The 25635-nt window shown below is 39.0% G+C and overlaps 1 pseudogene; it reads right to left on the reverse strand.

Annotated features, from left to right (window-relative positions):
- Window positions 1-23016: 23016 nt before the first annotated feature.
- LOC148677910 (uncharacterized) lies at window positions 23017-25232 on the reverse strand (annotated as a pseudogene).
- Between the last annotated feature and the right edge of the window lie 403 nt (window positions 25233-25635).

The raw sequence follows: 25635 nt of genomic DNA on the forward strand, positions 1-25635 counted from the left end.
TAAACAAAATCCACCTCAATTTTCAGCATAAAGCATTACACAAAATCAATACCTCAACACTCCAAACCCAACAATGATAATTCACAAACAGCCAGAGCATGTAACTCCACATTTCCAAATAGACCTCATTTCCATAGCCCCACCCCTTATACAAAACCAACATCCCTCTTCTGTTCTCTCTCTCCTCTGGCGTTTGTAATCGTTTTTATTTTTAAATAAATTTAAGCAAAGTCATCTTAAAATCTTAAGATTTCTATATTTATGTCTTTGTTTAGTGGTTTCATTAGTGACAAAGGCTAAACTTTCTTGGAAAAATGTCTTTTATGTAAACCATGTTTGCTATTAATTCATTTAGGGCTAGAACATGTTCATTGTCTTCCAATGAAAGAAGGGTTCCTTTCTCCGTAGTCGAGTTGACATTAGAAGCTTGCCATGCCCGGACTGTTACACCAACACATTAGGGATTTCATTGAGGAGCCTAGCTTTCTTAACTAGTAAGTACTAGTTAAGTGGGTTTTTGAGGGGGGGAGGTGTCTTTCGCTGGAAATCTCGCCCCCGTCTACTTTGAAAATACCTGTGAAACCGGTTTAATTCGTCACAGGCAGCACTCCCGCAGAGAGGGGGGTTTTACTTGCAGTGTATACAGTACACGTGTTATGCTCTTCGTTAATGTCTAAGCCGGAACACATCATTATATCTCATTTTGTATTTCTTAAAAAAAAAATCGTTTGCCCAGCCTAACAGTATTGTTGTTATTGTTTTTAACCTGTAAAGCGATTTGAGGAGCCACCTTTAAAGGCGCCATATACAATAAAGTTCATTATTATTACTATTGTTAATTTGCTGGACAGAGAGGTGAACATTATTACACAGAAGACAAAGATAGCGATTTATGTTGCATTGTGCATTGTGCTGCTGTAATACAGTTTTAAATAATTAAAAGTCTAAACAGTATCAGCTTTATTTATGGGTTTTAATTAAAGGCGATTTAAACGCGATTTAAATCAATATAAATGTTTATATTGTAACGCATAGGTGACTCTTCATTGTTATTAAAATGACTTAAATTCGATCATGTTGTGATATTTAGAAATATACATTTGTTTGGTGCGAGTGACGTTTTATCTAATCTCTGTGCCATACTGATACTGAAGCCAGTTTCTGCCAGGGAGTAAAAAAAAAACACCCTATGGTATTCTCTCCGATGCAGTGCAGTTAAAAACATATCTCTGATGCTGTTCCTAAATGAATATCGTTTATGACCATCAGACGCTTTATGCTCCTTTTCTTTTTTCCAGTGGATTGAACAGGGAGGGGAATTCATGATGTACTTTTCACTGATGAAACAACAGTGGCTCTGGAACAGTTTTCAACCATGTCGTTTAAAAAAAAGGGGAGATATGTACACATTACTGAAGCTAAAAGTTTAGCCTTTGTCACTAATGTAACCACTAAATAAAGACATATAGAAATCCCTACGTTACAGACTGTATATGGGTGGTATTGGTAGTTTAAAGAAAAAATACACACCAGTATTCCACTTTCTCCCTAAACATTTTTAGCATCAGAGTCTTACATGTGGTTATTTCAGAAACGTTTGTACGTGCTCCTTCTGACCATGTTACTGTTTACTGTTACTGACCATATTAAGTTTAATTGCCTGTGGGCACTTTTCCTGTCCGTGGTTTGGTGGACCGTCTTTCATTAGAAGGTTAGTCTGTTCTACTCTGAGAATGTAGAGGGGGTGGAAAGTGCCCGCGGTCATTTAATTCGTATTAAAATTTGCACTGATTCCCTTGAGAAGATACGGACATAGGAATATTTGTGCGTGGTAAAAAAAATGGCATAAAAACGACAAAGTGAAGGCTGTGAAAACATTCACAATGTACTTTATTCACAAACCAAATGTTCTCACAACTCTAGGAGGTTTCGTGAAAATGCTACAGGCGTGCCAAAATTGTTTTGTTTTTTTAAATTCAAGGTGACTTTACCACGGTTTTCATTTTCAGATTGTGAATCAAAAAAGGCATTTAATTAAACACGCAATTGCAATTTTAATCAATTACTGTATTGATTGAAACACACATTCTGTACAGATACAGTACAGTCACATTCTCCTCTCGTCCAGTGGTGTAAAACGAATTAGCAGGTGATTGAGATAACAATGCACCACCCACTGAGTGGAATGTTCTCATTTGTTCTCAAGTGTAAAAAGAGGTGATAATTCTTAATAATTCCGTGTCGCATTAACTAACCTCTTCAGTTTATTCCACCAGACAGTACATGAATATAATTATATCCTTATTAATTTGTTTAGATACGCAATTCCATATTATATTCCCTGTTAATCAAATTCTAAAAGTATGCATTTGTTAGATAACAAGCGAATTCACAGAAAAGGTTAAAAGACTATCACTTTTCACAAAGTATATAATCCTAATATGGTCAGAAGGAGCACGTAAAAACGTTTCCCAAATAACAACATGTAAGACTTTGATGCTTAAAATGTTTAGGGATAAATGGAATGCTGTGTACTGTGTATTTTTTCTTTAAACTACCAAGACCAGCAATATACAGTACAGTTTACATACAGTAATATGTTTATGTTCCTAAATTAATATCGTTTATGAGCATGTGAAAGGCATGGTGAATCGGAGATTCTCAAGAATTACTTTGTATGATTGGAAACGAATGCATGATCGGATCAACTAAATGCTGTGGTGTTACTTTTTGTCAATGAAAAAATAAACTGTTTTCGTTTACAAAGACGGTTACAAAGAATGTGGACCAGGGTAATACTTTGAGCTTACAGCTTGTCCAAGGTCATTCATTATTAATACTATTAGTAATATCTTCGGTAAAGACTTTGATGCATAAAATATTCCTGCATAATTAAAATATTTATGATAAAGGTGGTAGGTTGTGTACTTTTGTCCAACAGAACAATCTTGCTTTTATAAAATATACTGCCTTTTTAATGTTAAATGATTAACATGCTGTAATACACTGTTTAAATTTAAAATTCTAAAGAGTATACAACTTAAATTCTTAATTGAATAAAGATTGTCCCTCAGCAGTGATCGGAATTCGAAACCAACGTTTTCTGGTGACAGCTCAAATGCTGTACAGGAGAGGTTAACCTTTATTAGCTCCACCTGGCGGTTTTACAAGGTGATTCCGGATACTATTAACATAATCTAATTTGCATACGGTATGATGCGGTATACTGCGACACGCCCACCGTGTTATACTGCAGCATACCCTGCTTGTTTTGAATGGCTGCATCTGTATATAGCTGGTAGTATTACTGTATTTCACTTTCTTTGTAAACACGTTTTGTTAACACCCGAATCGCAGGTGGATTCTGTTTTTTGGTCTGTTATGGTCTGTAGCTCAAATCCTGCTTAACTAAAAACTAGACACGAGAAGAGTATTATTGGACAATGTTATGAGGCTCTGGCGGAATTTCTATGTATAAAGAGTTATAGAGGAGACAGGTTGTGTATCGCTTTTTTTGACACTTTAAAAAAAAACATTCCAATGTTAATGCGACACGGAAGATAATGTGGTGTATTGGTCGTTAGTGAAAAAATTTAATCATTTAATCTCATTACTGTGCACATTTTAATCTGCTTAGTATTGAATATTTATATGGAATTTTACCACTAAAGGGAAATTTTAGTAGCTAAGCATAAAACGCAGAGGAGCATGACGAAGGTCATAAAGGTCATAAACGATATTAATTTAGGAACATAAACATATTATGTAAACTGTATGTTGCGGTTATTGGTATTTTAAAGAACAATACTCAATTTCTCCTAAATTGACATTTTTTATATTTCAAAATAACACGTTCGTACTGTATATACAGTACGCAGCAGTACCGCAGGTTGAACTCTAGGGCGCAAATCCACCCAAACCCAAAAGCCCAACATATTAATGTATATTCGCCTGATGCTGCGCGGTTTTCATCACTCTCTGCTGGAGCAGTTTTCAATTCAGTTTGAATTATAACTGTACGAACTGTCTTCGTATTTGGCCAGGGCTTTAAAGAGAGGGCGCGCCAAAATTGTTCGGTGCCATCGTCTGTGCTTTAAAGGTACCCCTGTTGTGGAAGAATTTAACCTCGGAACGTTCACCCAGCGTAATTATTGTTTCATTGCACTTTGACAGATTGTCTTTAAATCAATTATATGTTTATGTTGTGAATGTCTGTAGATTGTATCTTATTTTTAGTTTTTGTTTTGTTTCAAATGGCCTTGCAGATCAGATACTGTATCAAGGAACAAAACAATTATCGCGCCCGGCTCATCAATGGAATCGCTTTAATATGCTAATGCATTGGTGTAACACTCTGTGTCTACAGTACATTGTGAACAATCCGGTTTCACAGGTATTTTCAACCCCCAACCAATGTTGTTTCATCGGTTGTTATCCTGTAAAGCGCTTTGAGGAGCCACCTTTAAAGGCGCTATATAAAATAAAGTTTATTAATATTGATCATATTTTTCCTCCCAGAACTTGTAAATTGTTGTTGTTATTGTTGTTGTTATCCTGTAAAGCGCTTTGACCAGCGGGGTCCAGCCCGCCACCCCTGCTCCAGCCTGCGCTGGTGAGACCGAGCCGTTATAATGGGGAGATTCCATGGCAGATTGTCGAACCGGTGTCGACGAGGGCCTGGCAGGGTCTGCTCTCGATGAAGCAGGGAAGAAATAGCCCTTCCCACAACAGGAGGGGTGAAGCACTCTTTCTGGCTTTCCGGAGCGGGGGTAGCGTCGCTCAAGGGCGGCCTTCCCCCCTTTAGGCCGCCCCGCTCCTGTTTCCCAACGGCCTCCGGAGTCCCCGGGGATCCAGCTCCTGGCACTCCTGGGCAATGTGCCCCCTCTCCCCACAGCGGTGGCAGAAGACTAGCCGTCGTCACTCCCCCAGCATCGCCGCGCTGGCCGTCTCCTCCTCCCCATCTGATTCCCCATGCACCCCTCCGTTGGTGCCCACTGGTCTCATCGAATACAGCATCAGCCTGCTCAGCCAGAGCCAGGGCCTGCTCCAAGAGGACCGGCGCTGCCAGCATCACGTGGCGCTGCACCTCAGTCGGCACCAGGGACGAGAGAAACGCCTGGAGCGATATCTCCCGGTGGGCATCCGCCACGTCTGCGGCGACTGGACCCAGTGGCTCTCCCGCTAGGCAGCAGCGTTGGGCCAACCTTGCCCGCAGCAGTCCCGGCGCCTCCCCTCTCCTGCCAAAAAGCCTCCGGAGGGCCGACGCCAATGCCGCGTAGTTGTACCGCTGGTCCCCGGGTACATCCAGCAACGCCTGGCAGGCCTTCCCCTCCAGGACGGCGGTGAGGTGGCCCACCATCTCCACCTGAGACCAGCCGTTTGCCCAGGCCGCCATCTGGAACTGGGCCTCAAACATCTGCCATGGGATCTCCCCATTATAACGGCTAGGTCTCACCAGCGCAGGCTGGAGCAGGGGTGGCGGGCTGGACCCCGCTGGTCTGGCGTCTCCTTCCTGCCACATGGCCTGAGGCGACCCGGGAAAGGGCCCCCCTTCCGCTGAGTAGGTCGCCGTGGGGTAGCCCTGATAAGGGGTCGTCCCAGCCCCTGCCGGCTGCTGCTCGCCCCCAAAAGGTGCTTTAGGGGGTCACTTGGCTGCTGGGGGAACCGGCGCTTCTCTGAGTCCGACATCATCGGCCGTTCACTGTCAATCCTCCGCTTCGAACACCAATGTAATGAATTTGGGTTCATTGAGGATGAACACAGAGACTCAAACCTGTGGAGTTAAAAACTGCGCTTTATTTTTTCTACGTCACCACCCGCCAGCAACACTCCTGAGCCCAGACGAGAGAGAAACACAAGACAAGCCCCCCAAGAGCGCGGGCCCGAGAGAGACAGAGAGAGAGAGAGACACCAAGAGGTGCGGAACCAGGGAACTATTTACATGGAAAACAGGCGATCTACCCAGACTGTATGCCCATTTCACTGTTACCTGGATACCTCTTGGGGGATATCCTCTATATCAGTGGTTCTCAAACTTTTTGGACCAAGTACCACCCCTAATCCAACCAAAGCATCCAAGTACCACCTACAAGTCATCTTCTCATAGGAACCCCAGAAATTCTCAATGACCAACATGAGCGAGCGTGCACACACTCACACATACATATAATAAATATTATAATAATAAACTTTATTTGATATAGCGCCTTTAAAGGTGGCTTCTCAAAGTGTTTTACAGAAAAAAAACATTAACAACAACTAATAAAAAAGCACCATTTCAGTGAGAGGGGTGAGCCTGTTTAGTTGAGCAAAGCAGATGTGAATTAATTTTTCGAGCCTTGATACAATTCACAACGGAGTCTAACAGATATTAAATCGTCAGGCATTTTCTTGATGGCAAAGATCTCGCTGTGGATGTTGTAATGCGTACATTAATTTCTGGAGCAACCAAACTAATTCGTGCAACTACACCGTTATGTCGGCTTGTCATTGCTCTAGCACCGTCTGTACAAACTCCGACGCATCTTATCCAGTCGAGGCCATTCTCTTCGATAAATTCATTCAGAAGCTGAAATATGTGCTCTCTTGTAGTTCCTGTTGGTAGCGGTTTACAGAACAGAAAGTCTTCATGGGACATGCCCTCAAACTCGTATCTAACGTAAATGAGCAAATTGGCCAAATCGACTACAGACTCATCTAATTGCAGTGAAAACATCTGCTCATCTTAACGCGCTCTATCAGTGTACTTTTGATATAATCCTTCATTTCAATAATTCTATGAATGACTGTGTCTTTCAGGGGGAGGGGGGCAGCAGGTCAAGCTGTTTAGCAGCTTTTTCTCTACACATAATACGTGTCAGCTCTTTTGCCAACGGTAAATAAGGTTCTTCAAAAATAGTGTAGCTTACCTGCTTTAGCAATCCGCAAGCTTGCGTTTTTCCGCGTTTCCGTTTTTATTTCCGTATTTATTTAAAGTTTTTATTTCATGAGCATGGGAGCGAAACACAGAGACGCTCGGTGTATTTTTCTCAAATTAGAACAGTTCTTAAATATTTTTCTGTTATCACTCTTTCGTGTGCTCATAAGATTACCTGAGTTCGTAGCACGTATTTCTATGCATTCCTGTGTTTACAACGTTAGCATTGTTCCAAAATCACGCACATTCTCCTTTCTCCCTATTTGCTGGAGATACAGTAGCTTTTTTTAAATACAATTGGTCATTTGCATCCATAGCACGCATTCCTATAGAGTGGTATAGAATTACAGAGTATCTCTTGTGTCCACTGAACTATTAGCGCGCACTGTATCGTAGTACATAGGCTGCGTATTCGACACGTATTAAAATACAAAATATGAAAACCCGTCCCTATTTTTCAGCGCACACGACACAGTTCCAGGGTCATTTAGCGTACCACTTGGCGGCACTCCACGTACCACTGCCGGTACGCGTACCACAGTTTTAGAACCACTGCTCTATATCCTCTTGGGGGGAATATCCTCTTGGGGGATATTCTAACAACAATTGATTATAAGACGATCTGTCAAAGTGCAGTGAAATACAATATGCTGGACAGTATGCTTCTCAAAGTGCTTTACAGGATAACAACAATAACAACAACAATTTTACAAGTCCTGGGAGGAAGAATATCATCAATATTAATAATAATAATAAACTTTATTTTATATAGCACCTTTAAGGTGGCTTTTTAAAAAAAAAACTTTTTTTAAATGCATTTGCATTTGCACACAGAGCAGTGTTTACTTGAACATGGAGATGCCATACTGAATAATTCCTGCACACAACCATTGCAGCGGAATTAGCATCATTTGGCAGGGCTATGATTCATACAAGTGGTGGTGGATTTGGAGACAAAATGTATTTACATTGGGTTGCTGTAAGTGGAGGACTAATAAGCCCAAAGCTCTACTTATTATTTTACAAAAGAATGCACCTGACAAGCTGGACAGTATACTTCTCAAAGCGCTTTACAGGATAACAACTACAATAACAACAACAATTTACAAGTTCTAGAAGGAAAAATATGATCAATATTAATAATAATAATAATAAACTTTATTTTATATAGCGCCTTTAAAGGTGGCTCCTCAAAGCGCTTTACAGGATAACAACCGATGAAATAACATTGGTTGGGGGTTGAAAATACCTGTGAAACCGGATTGTTTACAATGTACTGTAGACACAGAGTGTAACACCAACGCATTAGCATGTTAAAGCGATTCCATTGAGGAGCCGGGCGCGATAATTGTTTTGTTCCTTGATACAGTATCTGATCTGCAAGGCCATTTGAAACAAAACAAAAACTAAAAATAAGATACAATCTACAGACATTCACAACATAAACATATCTTAAAACATTTACATAGATTGTTACATTATTACTTTAGATATATACTTTAGGTTACTGAAACAGCCAGTTAATAAAATCGTTGCAATTTTGTTCTTGTTTGGAGGTGGGGATATTCTGACAATAATTGATTTAAAGACAATCTGTCAAAGTGCAATGAAACAATAATTACGCTGGGTGAACGTTCCGAGGTTAAATTCTTCCACAACAGGGGTACCTTTAAAGCACAGACGATGGCACCGAACAATTTTGGCGCGCCCTCTCTTTAAAGCCCTGGCCAAATATGAAGACAGTATGTACAGTTATAATTCAAACTGAATTAAAAACTACTCCTATTTGGCATTTTAGTTAGGGAGGCAGAAAGACGCCCCCCCATCTCTGGATGCCTGAGTTGTCGCCATCTTTAACCTTTCCGTGTCCGAGGTAGAGATACATTCGAAAAAAAGTTAATCCCAGCTACAATACATTATTTTAAACATTTTTGTGGTAAGAGGGAGCAAAACATCATTATTTACTGCTAGTAGTTAGTGTATGATCTATAGTTGAAATCTGAGCTTAAATAAAAAGAAAAAGCATTTTCAGAGAGCAATTACGGTGTGTTCATGTAGAATAAGTGATTAGGTTTATGAGCAATCTAATTACTTATTCGTTTAAAACGCTTTATAAAATAAAGTTAATTATTAATTTGCTGGACAGAGTGGTGAACATTATTATGCAGAAGACAAAGATAACGATTTATGTTAAAAGACATTTAATTGAACACGGGTTTGTGATTTAAATGGGAATGGGGGTGATGGGAACTCTTAATCTAAATAAAAATAAAATAAATAAAACAGGTTTCGATAGTTAATAACCACTTTTTATGCACGAAACACGGGTGATTTTTCTTCCTCCTGATCAGTTTAGAAATCTGTGTACGCTGTAAGGTTTTTACTTCTTAATTAAACTTTTAAAATACACGTTTCGAATAGAAATAAATCCTCTTCCTGGTACAGTATGTATAGCAGATCAACATTTTCGTGTTAAATATTTTTTTTAATTAAAATTAATTCTATACAGCAATCGCATATTTGGGTACCGTTTCATAAAACTTTCATGCTTAAAATGTTTAGGGAGAAATGGAAGACTGGTGTGTATTTTTTCTTTAAACTACCAAGACCAGCCATACACAGTACAGTTTACATACATGTTCCTAAATTAATATCGTTTATGACCTTCAGATGCGTTATGCTCCTCTTCTTTTTATGCTCAGCTACTAAAATTTCCCTTTAGTGGTAAAATTTCATATAAATATTCAATACTAAGCGGATTAAAATGTGCACAGTAAAGAGATTAAATTATTAAATCTTTTCACTACAGACCAATGCACCACGAGTGCCCCTGTTGGTCATTTTGGCCAGCCAATCACTTACCGTGGTGCCCTGCGGTGGCTTATGGGTAGTTTCCTGTACCGCTGGTTTGTACCGTGCATTTTGAATGGCTGCATCTGTAGGTATTCCCAAAATAATGAGATTAATTGATGCAGGCTGGGTTTATTGTTTTACATTCTTTAAAACCTAAAAATGCATGTGGAAGACAATTTTGAAGGAGCAATCCTTCTTGCTTCAAGTTCAAGCTGTCACAACGTGACTTCTTTCTCCGCCTCGATCTCCAACATTCGAATTGCAACTTGTATTCTGCCTGGTGGGTCCAGGCTTTTTCCTATGCTTTAATTTGCAAATGGGGCTGATGGACTTAAAAACGAATACAAATAAGGGAAAATGAGAGTAGATACAAGGAATAGGGTACAAAAGAGCACAGAGGTTGATATACTGTAACACATTTGAGCAAGGTAATGGCGAAATAAAGGGTAATACAAACAAAACTACAAGGATGAGGTGAACACAAACCAACCGAAGCTATACGGAAACACACACATGAAGCAAAATGAATGAAAATGAAGAGAGACGAAGCAAAGTTGAGCGAAAGGCCCCTTCATTCTGAAAACCTCCAAATTAAATACCAAAGAAGTTCAGTTCTGATTGGTCAAAAAGCTTATTACAAATGATGTAATACAGCAACAATGGTGTAATGATGGACAAATGGGGAGGGTATCTGAATAAAGAAAGTGAAAAAAACATACGGACACACACAAGGACGTAACAGTGACGATAGCCTTTGTTTCAGCTGTAAGCGTTATTAAATAATGCTACAGAGAAAACAAGTTGACATTATTCAAAACTTAGTAAAAAGTAATGCATTTTTATTGTCTATTAAATAGTAACCTCAACTATACTGTGGCTTAATATTATGCAATTTTTCCACTTTTACATTTTTATCAAATTTTAAATATGAATATATAAAATTCAATATAAAATGCCCAAACTTCATCCCTAAATGGAGTTTATAACAAAAGTTTGGGAGGGGTGACAACAACCAAGTTCAATCAGACTCAGCTATCAGTAATTCAAAATTGCTCCTGACATCCAATCCTCTCCCAATCACTAAAAATACCAATGAGATCCCTATCTCTCTCTCTTGCATGTCTCTTGCATGCCTCAGCATTATACACTCATTCTGTTTGCCAGGAGACTCTTATCAAATTCAAATGTTATAGAGGGCCAAGGCGTTGCCGTTTACCTCCGTCCCTCATTCTATTCACAGTACAAATAAAGTGAACGAGTCTCCAGTTTCCATTGTTGCTTTTGGGGGTACAATTGGAAACTTGGGCCCTTATCCATTCAGATAACACTGCCATTTTTAGTCAATTTAATAATACCAGTGACTTCCTTTCCCGTTTACAAAGTTCTCACAAATCCGGAGCTATTGCGAACATTTCTTCCAACTCAAGGCTGACTCCTTGCTGCTCATGCGTATTTATTTTAATAAGCAACTCACCTATGTCTTTGGAAGCCTTCCTTACATACAGTAACCCTAAACAAACACTCCCCCAGTTGCTATCCAACTTCTGCAATGACCCACAGTTCTCACCACAAATTCTTTTCACCTCCTCCATGCTTCATAGTTCTGCATTGGTGGTTTGGGGTCCCTCTTGGTTCTTTTGGGGGTCCTGGTCTCCTTGTCCCATGGCCGGGAGGTCAGCCCTCAGCCAAGTGAGATAAGCCAAAATTTCACTCCATTACGCTTTCACCTTGGGTGTTGTCATTCCTAGTGAAATGGAGTTTATTATAAAAGCTCGGGAGGGATGACAACAACCAAGTTCAATTAGACTCAGCTGTCAGTAATTAGCAATTGCTCCTGACATCCATTCCTCTCCCAAATGCTATAAATACCTACGATATCTTTATCTATCTCTCTTGCATGTCTCTTGCATCCCACCTCCACCCCATCTCCACCTCTCCAGCTACCCCTTGGTCACCTGCATGGGGGTCCTGGCCTCCTTGTCTTATGGCTGGGAGGTCAGCCCTCAGCCAAGCTCCTCGACGCTTTCATTTTGGGTGTTGTCACTCCTAGTGAATTAGTTTTGTACCATTTTCTTTGCATTGCTGACATCATCAAAGTGATGTACAAGATGGAGCAGCAAAGCCCATCCAAATGGTGACTCCCTCAGTGATGTGTTGTTATGCCAAAGTGATAGTTCCTAGTGAGAATGTAAATTTCTGCACATGCCATGAAGTCTCCATTCATATTCCTTCTGCCTGTGATTGTCAACAACATATAATCCTTCATTTGTAACTAATTCAAAAACAGATATTTACATCAATATTGACAACCATTTTAGTAACTTGCTGCACCAGTGAGGCAAAACAATTGGGAAATACTGTAAAGTGAGACATGCTAAGTGAAATAAAATAAGGTATTTCGTTCAAACTAATCCTTGTGTGCCAGGCAAAACCAACATAATGCAGGAGTAAATGCCTAAACATATGATTTAAAAATGAGTAAATGGCTTTGTATCATGTGTCCTTTGACCAGTTAACTGGAAAAGAAAGAAAAGGTAGGGATTTTTATACATTCCACTTAAAAATAAAATCTGATAGGAAATGATAAGAAACAATTTTATAAGTTAAATATCATTGGTATATTGCATACAGATAACAATACTACATAATAAAGAAATTACATAAAAAGACACATCATCCATTGAAATTAACTTTAAAATAATTTTAATGCATGTATTAAATGCATATATAACTAAAAATGGCGTCACCAAATAATGTAAATAAACTGCAAAGTAATAATGCAGTCTAAAAAATTAGACTTAAACATTTTAAATCTTGATGCATTTCAAGTTTATTTAAGTCTACAGTATGAGTGATTTGCTTCAAAATATGTTTAAAAATTATGAGAAATGTTTTATCTAAAGCAAGCATTAAGAAAGGGCAGAGGGCACCTGCAAAGGTCTCGGGTGAAATGACAGTGTCATCCAGAAGCTGAATGTAGTCCTAACCTGTACGTATCCCTGTATGATTTAAGTCCTAATACAGAGATGCAATCCTCAGCAGTTACCTGTTAACAGCATAGTAATCAACAATGCATACTTTTTAAAAAAAATGATTAAAAAACAATGTTTCCTGATATATTTCCCATAATGGAAAATGGCCTGCAATTTTTTAATTTATTTTAGATTTAATTAATTCTGGTTTCTTGTCAGAAATGCATGATGTGGAATTTGACCTTACCAGTTTTATATTTCATTAAAGCACTGGGGACTATCAAATTATTATGCTATTTTAAATTGTATTACAGCATCAAACCTTCATAGCTTTAACATGTAAAATATTAACAGTTTGAGAATTCCAAGATCTAAATACTACAAACAGATGCCTTATGCTTTTATGTTTTAAATTATTCATTATGGCTGAATGTGTTTCCACCCATTAATGTGTGTAAATGTAGCTGTGAGTTGGCAAAGTATCCTTTCATTTGAAGTATAGCCCAGTAGAACATTACCTGCTGCTTTAAGAACATTAAACTTAATTTTAACTGTAACAGATCTCATCACTTAGTACACTAAATGTGTTATATTCTTTTACATGCATGGGTGCATAGCCATTAATTTGAATGCTGAGATAACATTTTTTTTATAGCGATGACTGACAATAGTGAAGATATGAGTGTGAAAGTTAATTTATTTATTTAACGTTTTATGAGCAGTAAAAGGTTCCGTTATATATATTCATATTAGGAAGTCAATTATTATGGTAATGCTGCAAACTTTAGAAGCAAAGAACTGTACTTAAAATGACTGATTCTGTAACATTGTCTAGGTTAGTGTATATTTTATTTGTTTCAAATTATTTGATGAAAAATGTATATATAGTAAAAACAAATATTGGAATTTTCTTAGACAATAGAGTATTGGCACAGTAATTCCACAAAGAGTTTTAAGGCTTCCAGAAATTAAAACAATTGCACTATTAATTTGAGTATTGGCCTACTGAAATATGTACTGTACCTATACTGACTCAAAGAATACAATATACACATATATTAATACAGTAAGCACTTGTTAAAATGCTTAAGCCAGTCCAGGTTTTCAGATGAGGTTTGAAATTCCTACAGAGAGAAGAACAGCAAGAGTTGTATTGACGATTGCCCTTTTGAGGTCCACTGGGTGCTGTGCCAAAAGGATAACCTAAAAGGTAAAAGGTTTGCTTCTTCAAATGGATGGACTGTTCACAAAGGTTTAGGACTTGGGAACCCTGCTGAGTTCTGTATACCTTGAAGCAGTTAGACTGAATATGCATTGATATTCATTTATGTGGACAAATCTCCCAGTATATAATTTAAGTGATAAAGTTCAATCATATTTGGAAGCATCACAAACGATCACTGCTTTCTGAGGAATGTTTGTTATACATAGGTCTACTTTTCCCCAGCAGTTTTTTTCAGCAATATATTGTTTTGGTCTAACCAGTTCATTATCGACAGCAGTGGTTGCTATTACGTAATTAGCTTGTTGTCAAGTGTCAAGTTACCAAGACCTCTGAGAGAAGTGCAGAATGTGGTGAAAAAACATGCATAGGCTGGCTCAGAGGGTGATTGATCATTGAATCACCAGGTATCTTGGAAAACCCATGTGATATGTTTCTCATTTGGTGGGTCATTCTAGCCCTGTCATTGGATTTATGACAGGTGATGTTCAGTCAGGGTGCAAGCCCAGATGTGCATTCCTCTTGGAACTGCAGACTGTGTAGTGCTGATGTGGGAATTAAATCACTGCCAGTGTTAGGATTACTCAATTTATAGCGGCCTGGTATGACCAGGGCATCCCAATTTTTTCAGAGGTTTTGTGATGGGGCATGTCGCAAACGCAGTGGCAGGTGGTCAAGCCTCTGTTCTGCACTGACTGCTAATGAGACCGGAAATACAGAGGATCCTGGGTGTAGTGAGAAGTCACACATTACAGGGTGCTCTGGAGTATTTAAACACTGTTCAGTCCCACCTCTGCGATCCAGCATTGACAGTGAGACCTTCACTTCATGAGCCACCTTTCAGCTTCCAGGCAGAGTCCCTGTGATCCTGGCTTCCAGTTTCCTTTCTTCACTCGGGCTCCATCAGGGAGCACTGCCCACGGCTGTGCTGTCCAGAGCTTTCAGACCTAGGACAGGTGACTCAGCAGACGACTCAATCGGCCATGTCTTTGGCACACCTCCCCTGTCCACCCTGTTGGCGCACGATGGCCTAGTCTTGGGAGGAGACTCCTCAAAGAGTACGTGCCTTGTTCAACCCAGCATTTGGCACACCTTCCTTACAACCACCTTAGGGCAGCCTGCCCAGCCTGGAAAGTCAAATTCCTCTGGTATGCTCTACACTCGGGAACAGCACAGCTACATACCCTGGTGGCTCCTTCCTGTCCTGCACCTGTCATCTCTTCATTCCTTTCTGTGCTGGGCAATGCCGAAGGACTGTTCAATATCCTGTGCCGCCCTAGCTCCTGGAGCCTGGCTGCTAGGAATCCGACAACTCAGGGTGGCCCCTGCTCCTTGAACCCAGCTGCTCATTTCACCTGACAGGCTGGCTGTGCTCTATGCCAGTACAATCTACTCCCAAGGTGCAGGGAGCCTGCCATTCCCTCTGTGAATGTCATCATAACACCTCCTAACAGTTACCTCGTAAGTAGCTGGATCTGAGCAATTGACCACTTGCTGTTTTTTTTAAGGCAAGAAAGATATTATTATTCTAAACTTTCTATGAACTATTCATTCTAGGTCCGCCTTAGCCTTTCTGCTACAGTACATATTATACTTATACAAGCACAAGCAAAAATATATGTTTCCCAAAAATTTTACATAGTTATTTTAGGTTTTCTTTATGATGTGAAATCTGATAGAGGTATCTACATTTGTCCTGTATTGACTGTATCAGATTAACAAAAAGTTGGATTTGTTCCTTTCTTGAAGACAATCTTCAATAATGTTATTAGATTCAACAGAATTCCATCACCTCCTGCTACATTGTTCTTCTTCTTCCATGTGCTAGCTTTCATCCCTTGATTTATTTCATCACTTAATAGATGGTAGAATTCCAAGTTTGTCTTTAACTGGGTATCTTTAAAATGCTCCATCTGCTGGACATTGACGGTCTCTCTTTCCTTAATAAAATCCCCACCTTTCTTAGGTTACAAGATGACTGCTGCATAAACTTGGGCCATAAACAGTGGCAGAAAAGAAACTACAGATACCATTCCCTCCCTTCCATTTCTGTCATCTATCACAAACGCTGCTTACACAGGGCCTCCAGTATAGTAGATGAACCCTCCCATAAACTCTTTGCCCTTCTACCATCTGGGAAAAGATATCACAGTGTCATGATTTCTCCTTTGAGCTTCTGTGTGTCTTTGGGAGCAGCCTTTTCTGCTTGGAGTTAAGGCCACTCTGCCATGCACAGAAATCCTACCACTTATCAGCCAGTTAACTGTCTTATCAATGGGTTCTCAGAATTTAAAAAACAGACAAATTCTGTTTTAATGTGGATAGATGACTGATACACATCAGTCTGATGCATTAAAACATGGTAGTGAAACTGAATTTGATGTTGCACTATATAGTTAAAATAAAAAGGAGGCATTGTTTAACATAGTTCTCTTCAGATTTCACAAATATATTTCTTTATATAAATGTATATGAATGTACCAGTAAACAGCAGGCTCAGCTATGTAATATATACAATTGAAACTGAAACTTCTGATTCATTAAATATATTGCAGAACAAATGGAATTATACTTGTAAGTTATAATTACAAATTGATGGGAAGTTTAGATCCCAATGTTGCACACTTCCACAGTTCTTCGTATATAAGTCTTGCTCCTGGGACTTCTTGTAGCACATTATTCATTGGTTTCACTCTACCATGTGAGTAAAATTTGATTTTCCCACATTATGGCATTGCATGTCCCCCCTCACCATGTAATAATTAAAAACATAACTTAAAAATTAAATTATTTATTAAATTTAACGTAATAAAAAAAACATGTTGTACTGTATGGTGTAGCTACATGTAACAGCAAACTGGTAAACTATTTACAAAGTTGGATATTGTTCTTTATGTGGAATCATGTGTCTTGTAGATGTACAACATAGTACTTCATTGTTTTTGGTGTTGCTCATTTATAAAACTTAATCAATTTCTCTACTTTATATAGGCTACCCTATATATAATAGAGAAACACACTTTATGGCTGCTGAAGTAGCACAACTGGAAAATCTGAAGTTTAACAGCAGTGGTAAGATAAAAAAAAGAACTGCTTGCAGAACATGATTTTCTAATAGACCTGTTGATGGAATATGATTTTTTTCTATTTAAAGATATTTAACAATTAGAATTATTATTATGTGTCTATCAAAAGTTAAGCTCAATTATGATTATTTTTATATGTATTATGTTTCAAATAATGTATTATGACTTCCGATAATGTATTTTTGTTGGTTTCACTTTGTGTTGTTATAATGTTTATAATGTGCTTTTAACTGCAAAAAAAAGAAAGTCAACTTTTTTCAAAGAAGGGATCTTTATCAGAATCTAAAGACACATCAAGTTCTTCGGTACCATCAGATAATGAAAGAAAGCTGCTTCCTCTGAATAATAACATGTAGTTAAGTGTTGCAGTAGTTGTTTTATTGTGTTTAAATACACTCTTTCACACATTATCACATTAATGTTCCACACTATATTTTTCATTTTAAGTCACCTTTAAGATTAAAAAATAAATAACCCATTAGAAAAAAACTTCATTATTTCATTGGTTATGAACTAAAGTATCCTCTATTATTAATTGTCTAGGATGATAAAAAGTACATGAAAAGTATTTTTTTAAAAAAACTGTGTTTTGAATTTGTTATACAATATTCATATTTGATTTGATGTATTGTTTCAGTAATAGTTATAGTAAAGATTACTTTGTTGTCATATCTCACCAATGTTATTGTTGAAAATATTGTGTATTTGCTAAATTGTATTTTTAACTGTGTAAAATTGTATTTTATGGAAGATATTGCAAAGATACTTTACCCAGGATTTCTGTTTTTGTATTTTTGAAAATTTTGCATTGGTGGATATGCAGTGGTCATTAAAATATTTTTTTTTGTGTGGTGGAATCTATTATTAGGCTGGGCAAACGATTTTTAAATTTTTTAAAAAATAAATATAAAATGAGATATAATGATGTGTTCCTGCTTAACTTAGACATTGCACGACTTTAAAACATTTAAAAACCACTTTTTATGCACGAAAAATGGGTGATTTTTCTTCCTCGTGATCAGCTCAGAATCTTTGTGTACGCTGTAAGGTTTTTACTTCTTAATTAAACATTTAAAATTCACGAATTTCATAAAGACAACACACGTTTCGAAGAGAAAAAATCACATTCTTTTCTCTTCCTGGTGTGTGAAACTGATCAGCAGGTCTTTTTCTCCCAATCAGAGGCTCTGAAAATAGGGTACCGCCCACTGCGCTCCGTCAGAGAGGGGCGCGGCACCGAGAGAGGGAGGAGGCGCGGAGCTCAGCAGTACAGAACGAACGTTCTGCTGCCTGGAGCGCTTATGGCAGCAATCGTGTCTGCATTTATAACTTAGTTTTTAAAATTAATCAAGCAATATGAACCATCTCTTTTTACTTTGAAGTCAATTAAAATTAAGCACAGCTTTCTCACTACTTAGACTACTTTTTGATACCATCCTTAGACAAAGCAGAAACTTCTTGTTCTATCTAATGACATTACAAGTGGAAAGATTACAGATTTTAATCGATTTTAAACACAAAACTATTCTCGATTGTATTTCTGAATGGTATGTTACACTTAGTTCACTGTTTTAAATAGATCTAATTAAGAAAGTTAGGTGTTAGCATAAACTATTAGCAATCAATATTAAATTTAGCACTGTAATAAGTTGTTGCACTTTCCCCCGCATCTTGTAAAAATATATTTTCATTGTTCAAATATACATTAAATCTGACTATCATATAATAAGTTAAATACAAAACTAAAGAAAAATAGGGTTAAATATAATTCAAAATATTTTGCTAACAATGTTAACTGTTTATAAATAATAAATTGTATTAACTAAAGAGTAGGATGGCACAGTTGTTAGTATGCTTTTTGTTTTGTTTCTTTTTCATAAATTCATCAGTAGTACCTGATGTCTCAGTGGCTTTCAAAATTAAATTATGCATGCAAACCTGTGAACTAGAAAGATAACTAAGATATCCATCAATTTATAATGGTGGCAAAGTGGTTAGCATTGCTATCTTGGAGCACTGGGGTCCTAGGTTCAATTCCTGCCATCCTGTGTGTGTGGGGTTTGCATGTTCTCTCTGGGTTACATGTTTTTTCTCCATATGTGTGATATGACTCCCTCTCGCACTCCAAAACATACTGGTAAGTTAATTGGTTTATGGGAAAACTGGCCCTGGTGTGTGTGTGTTTGTGTCTGTCTGTCCTGTGATGGACTGGCGCTATGTCCAGGGTGTATTCTGCCTTGTGTCCGTTGCTTACTGGGATAGGCTCCAAATCCTCTTTACTGGATAAAGAGATTAGAAATGGATGGAAGTAAAGGCACTGTGTGGATGGAACTATACACAGTGTTAGAAACCCACTATGAAATGGCAGCATCTCACTGAGAATAAAATATTTTATAGTGCTGGCATAAGGAAACAGCCTTTCCACCTCTCTTGCACATCAGTATCCATACCTAGTTATTTAAACAAATTGCCTCTAATTATAAACATCTTAATATGCTGGCTCTGTGGATCCGCATCAGCTATGTTTGCCCATTCCTTCAATTCATGTGCATCCAACACACAGTTCAATGTTAGCAACTACACAAAATCTAAAATACAATCCTCATTTCAGTATCTATGTAAACATACAGCCTGTTAACTTCATCATCTTCATCAAAAGTATGCCTAAACCCATTAGGAAGTGTTCTTGTTATCAGTGTATTCCTCAGCTATCCCAAAATTATCTTCTTCTTACCAACATCTCTAGTCTTTTATCCTGCAATAACTCAGCCAACACTTAAATCTCCAAAAGCTGCTTGTGTTAATTTCTTTAAATCACAAATATCATGTGTAAATACTGGCCATGTAATACTCTGCATTGTGGAATAATAGTTTATTTTAAAGGGAACTAGAGAAACTAAGAACTAGAGAAATCAAGAAAGGCTTTTTTTTCTAGAATTAATAAATGCACATCCTGTTCACTGGGGAAATTAAATCCACACTGAGCAATCTTCAATATGTTCAGAATATGACAGCGAGAATCCTATCAGGGATGCATTACACCTGTTTTCAAGTCCTTGCATTGGTTACCTATCAGGTTTCGAGTCAACTTCAAAATCCTCATCCTCATTCAGTACCTACAGTATATGGCTTATTATCTGTCTACTCCCCACCTTTGTCCGTCTGACTCTGGTCTTCTAGCTGTCCTCAAGAACATTTACATTCTGTGGGTGACAGGGTCTTCTCTAGCTGCACCCCAGAGCTCTCAATTTGTATTCCCAGTGATATCAGTCACGTACCCTGAGTGCATTTAAATCTAACCTCAGAACCTTTCTTTTCAGAAGACTTAGTGTCTGTATCTGCTTCATTTTCTAATTTTGGTAGCACCTCTAACTGCTTGTCTTTCTTATATGTATTTACTTTGTAATCTGTGGTCCTTTTATCTGTTTTTATATCTACTGTATTGCTTTGAGATGCCACTTTTAAAGGTGATATATAAAATAAAGTTTTTTTATTATTGTTATAGAGAAACAGATCTAAAGTATACTAGTTTGTCACTCTTCTCATTCCCTTTGCTAAATGACTTTTCATACTAATCTGATCAATCTAACTGCCTGTTTTCTGTGCTTTCTCTATCCTGCTAGATTTGCAATTATTCTGAAAATTTTCTTCTTGAAATAACTCATTTCTAAATACCTTTTTTCACTGTTAACATCTTGCAGCAACTCTGCGACAAAATATACAATTAGCACAGTTCATCCTGCTACCAACATTGAATAAAAAAATCTTAAGATTTCTATATTTATGTCTTTATTTAGTGGTTTCATTAGTGACAAAGGCTAAACTTTCTTGGAAAAATGTATTTTAAGTGTTGCGGAAAAAACTGACTTGCTTTAACAAAGTATGTTTACAAATCCTTTCACCTGGCAATCTACCTGAATGCCCAACTATCTGAGAAGCCCTCCATGAAACCATGGTTGGTATTAATTCATTTAGGGCTCATTGACAGAATTGCTGTTTTTTATGCATGCTAATTTTCTGATTCCTCACTCTATTTCATGTTTATAGATAAGACTTTATTGATCACGAAGGGAAATTGATGTACATGTTCATGTACATGATGAACATGTTTGCATTTTCTTTTGTAACGTACACCTTTTTGTGATTTTTTTGTATATCTAAGCAAGTGTTCCTGCATCCCTCTTCTGCACTATAGTCATGGCTTTTTTTCTGTTTACTTATTTCAAAGCAACACCTGCTCCATTTCTAAAACTTTTTACTCATGTGCATTTTTGTATTTTTTACACCTCTAGCACTTTAACATCCTGAATTTTCATTTGCCTTAATTTGTAGAATGAACTTGAGTTTTAGCCTAAAAAAGCTTAAGTTTTCATTATCTTTTGTTTCTTGTCCTACAACTGTTATTATTGATCACCGAATTATTGTTCTTAACATGACTTCATTCAGCCTTTCCTGAACGTCTATGATAGGCAGAGAGAGTGCTGCTTCTGGTGCGATCTTTTGCAGCTGACATTTCACTGTTTTAAACGAACAAGAAATTAGGTTGCTCATAAATCACTTATCCTATATAAACACAGCGTAATTGCCCTCCGAAAATCCTCTTTTTCTTGTTCGTTTTAGAGACCTTGATCGAAACTGATTTTAGATGTCAGAAAGGATTTATTTTCTCTGTATTTTCTACATTGCTTTATATTTCTACTTTATATCTTACTTTATATCTAGGCTCAGATTTCAACTATAAATCGTACAGTAATTAATAGCAGTAAATACTGATGTTTTGCACCCTCTTACCACAAAAATATATGTTTTGTAGCTGGGATTAACTTTATTTCGTACGCGTAGCTACTACCATTCGGACACGGAACAGTTAAAGATGGCGGCAAATCAGACACCCAGAGATGGGGGGGGGGCGTCTTCTCGCCTCCATAACTAAAATGCCGAAAAGGAGTGGCTTAAGTGACATACACAGTCGTGTAACTGACAGTTTGAGGTAGCCTATCGTGTAAATTTCGCTTTGTTGCTGATAGGTTAAGCTTTCAAAACTCTGCTCCAAAGTCATGTGACTGATTTTTCGCCCTGTTTTGTTGGTTAAACGCAATGATCACAAGCACCACCATGGTAACTGGGATGTGTAGTTTTTAATTCCATTTGAATTATAACTGTACGTACTGTCTTCATATTTGGCCAGGGCTTTAAAGAGAAGGCGCGCCAAAAAATTTAGGTGCCGTCGTCTCCGCTTTAAAGGTACCCCCGTGCTGGAAGAATTTGACCTCGGAACGTTTGCCCAGCGTACTATTATTATCATATTTAACGAGTGGTTTACAAAGGCTTTCTTAATGTCTAGTGAGACATGATTTTGCATTAATAATCATGAATAGGTTCACACTTTAAATTGAGTCTTGCAAATAATGTGTAAAGGGTTTATAAGGACTTTACAAATGCCTATTAATAATTTAGAACAACCCAAGTGGCAGAATACTGTAACTGCACATTCCAAAAGGAACATACTGTAATTCTACCACTGTCCTAGATGGAAGAAATCAACTTACATACCATTTGGTGAGGTGAGTGGGTCTCGTCCTTCATGCAGTTCATATGTCATTGCCTCAGTGATTTGTTCCCCCATTTTGAAACATTCCTGTATAATCTGGAATTTACTTAAAATGAAAGTTTGAAAATGGATCAAATGCATGTATGGAATTATCATAAAATATTTTTTTATTATATTGTATCTTCTTCTTCTTCGCATTTTCCCACTTATGTGGGGTCTGCTTGTTTGAAACGATTTTTCCACTTCATATGGTCTGCGGCATCTCGGCAGTTGACTTTTGCGAGGCGCATGTCATCTTTCAGCCGATCCAGCCAGCGCGTAAATGGTCGTCCACGAGACCGGCGGCCTTCCACATTCAATTTGAGTGTGGTTTTTGCCATTGATGTGTCATTGCTGCGGAACATGTGTCCATACCATCACAGGTGCGATTCCCTCATTTTCTCAGGGATTGGGGCGACTTTGAGTGTTTTTCGCACCTCTTCATTCATGACATGGTCTAGTCTTGTCAAGCTGAGGGTCCATCGCAGCATCTTCATTTCCATCGTATGGAGTGGCTGTTCATGTTTCTTTGTCGTTGGCCAGCATTCAGTTCCTTATAGGGCCACTGGTCTGACCACTGAGTGGTAGACTTTGGATTTTAGGCGCAAAGGGATCTTCTTGTCGTACAGTACTCCAGTGACCTGCCACCATTTCATCCAAGCTGCGCTGACTCGCGTCTTGGCGTCTTGGAGGGTAGTGTAGTCGGAGTTGACACATGAGCCTAGGTACTTGAACTGGGTCATTTTGTTCAGTTGGACCCCACCAGCTGCAATTGTGCCATCGGTTTGATCACCGCATTCCAAGTACTCAGTCTTCTTAATGTTCAGTTTCATCCCGAATTGTTCAAGGCGCGTCTTCCACTCCTGTACTTGCTGTTCAAGGCCGTGACGCGTTTCACTTGCTATCATAACATCGTCCGCATACAATATCGTCCATGGATGCCTTGTTGGATATCTTTGGTCACCGTATCCATGCAAAGTATGAAGAGCAGAGGAGACAAGGCTGAGCCTTGGGGGACGCCAACATTGATCGGGAAGGTGTCTGAGATCGGCCTGTAATTGGAGCAGTCGTTAACTTTGCCTTTGCCTTTCCAAATTGTCAATGTGATGCTGGTTTGCCACGTTTCCGGGGGTGCCTTTTCCTCGATGATCTTGTTGAAGAGGTCCACGAGCCATGCTGCTCCTCGTGCTCCAAGGAGCTTCCATACTTCAGCTGGGATGTCGTCTGGGCCAGTTGCTTTGCCACTTTTCATCTTGTTGATGGGGGTGGTTACTTCTGCGATTGTGATGGTGGGTACTGGGCCGGAGATGGTATCGGCTGTTGGTAGTGGAGGATGTGGAAATTCCTCGTTGCATATTTTCTCGAAGTAGTCCTTCCAGGGCCGGAGGATGTCTTTTGGCTTCTGCAGCATCTGTCCATTTTCATCTTTGATGTTGATGATGTGTCCTAGGTCTTGTGTGGCATGGTTGCGTGCGTGGGCGTGTTTGTAGATCTTGTTTGCCCCACCAGGTGTGTCCAGTTGGTCATAGAGGTCCTGGTAGTGCGCCGCCTTTGCAGTCGCCACGGTTCACTTTGCGGTGGATTTCAGTGTGCCGTATCGTACAAGACGTCTGGGCATTTTGTCTGCCTCCAGGTCTTGTAGGTGTCCTTTTTTGCCTTGATTGCCTGCTGCACATCGTCGTTCCACCACCAGGTCTATTTGTCGATAAAGTGCCAGTTTGGCTTTGTGGTTCCCAGGGTGGTTGCAGCGCATGTCTTGATGCGTTCAGCCAGGTCGTTCCAATCTTCGCCTACTGTTGATCTTGGATTGGGCACCAATAGTCCTAGTGTTGCCTTCTCACTAGCTCGATGTTCTGGTAATTTACACCATTTGATGAGTTCAATCTAGGTGGCTGGTCGCGCCAGGGTTCGGACTAGGCGGACTTTGGCATCCAACACCAGTAGCGATGCTGTCGTACGGGATCACTTTGGTGTCGGTGACCATTTTGAGGTCTCATCGTCTCACCATCCAGTAGTTGATCTGAGATGTTCGAACACCGCTGTAGTAGGTGATGAGGTGTGATTCCCGCTTTTTGAAAAAGGTGTTGGTGAAGACCAGATCCCAGGCTTCTGCGTGTTCTAGGATCCGGGTGCCACCTTCATTATGGTTGCCGTGTCCTTGTATGCCATGGTTACGATCGAAATTATCCTTTGCTCGACCAACATGCTCATTGAGGTCTCCGCCAATGAAAGAATTTCACTGTCATCGATGGCTTGGACATGCGTTTCGAGGTTGTGCCAAAATTTCTCTTTCTCCTTGTCTGGGCAGCCACACTGCGGTGCATAGCATGACACAACGCGCAGTGTGCTGGTTCCCATGCTGATTTTGGTGGACATGAGGCAGTCAGTGATTTGGGCTACTTCAGTCACGGATCCACTGGATTACGACCACACCGATGCCATTTTGTGCCATCTTCTTGCGGTGGTAGATCAGCTTATAGCCTTCTCCGATTTCTTTTGATTTTGTGCTGTCCCATTTGGTCTCTTGAACGCAGGCGATGTTCACTTTTTGCTCCTCCAGGGAATTGGCCAGTTCTTGGCTTCTGCCCGTCATTGTTCCGATGTTGATGGTCGCCAGCTGGATGCTTTTTGCCTGTTGTTGTTGTTGATAATGATGATGAAGATGATGATGGTGGTGATGATGGACTAGCTTTTTACCCAGCTCCGTCCTTGAGCCGGTAGCCCTCGTCCATTTCTCGCAGCATCTGGGCGAAGACGCTGTGTGTCACCTGTGGGGGACGCCCTAGCATTTCCCGTATGTCATTGAGTTGTCGTGTGCATTTTGACGTATCAAGGAAGGAATTTTTCTTCAGCCGGCTTGTTGCACGGTCTGTCGCTGAAGTCCCTCCTCCTTTCGTAAATGGGCTTGGGACCGTCTATGGCGGAGTTTTTTATTTATTTATTTTTATTATATTGTATATATCATTCATCAAATCATTAATCTAATGATCACAATC

Source organism: Lepisosteus platostomus, chromosome 1 (genome assembly GCF_059453375.1).
Source record: "Lepisosteus platostomus isolate fLepPlt1 chromosome 1, fLepPlt1.hap1, whole genome shotgun sequence".
Classification (NCBI taxonomy): domain Eukaryota; kingdom Metazoa; phylum Chordata; class Actinopteri; order Semionotiformes; family Lepisosteidae; genus Lepisosteus; species Lepisosteus platostomus.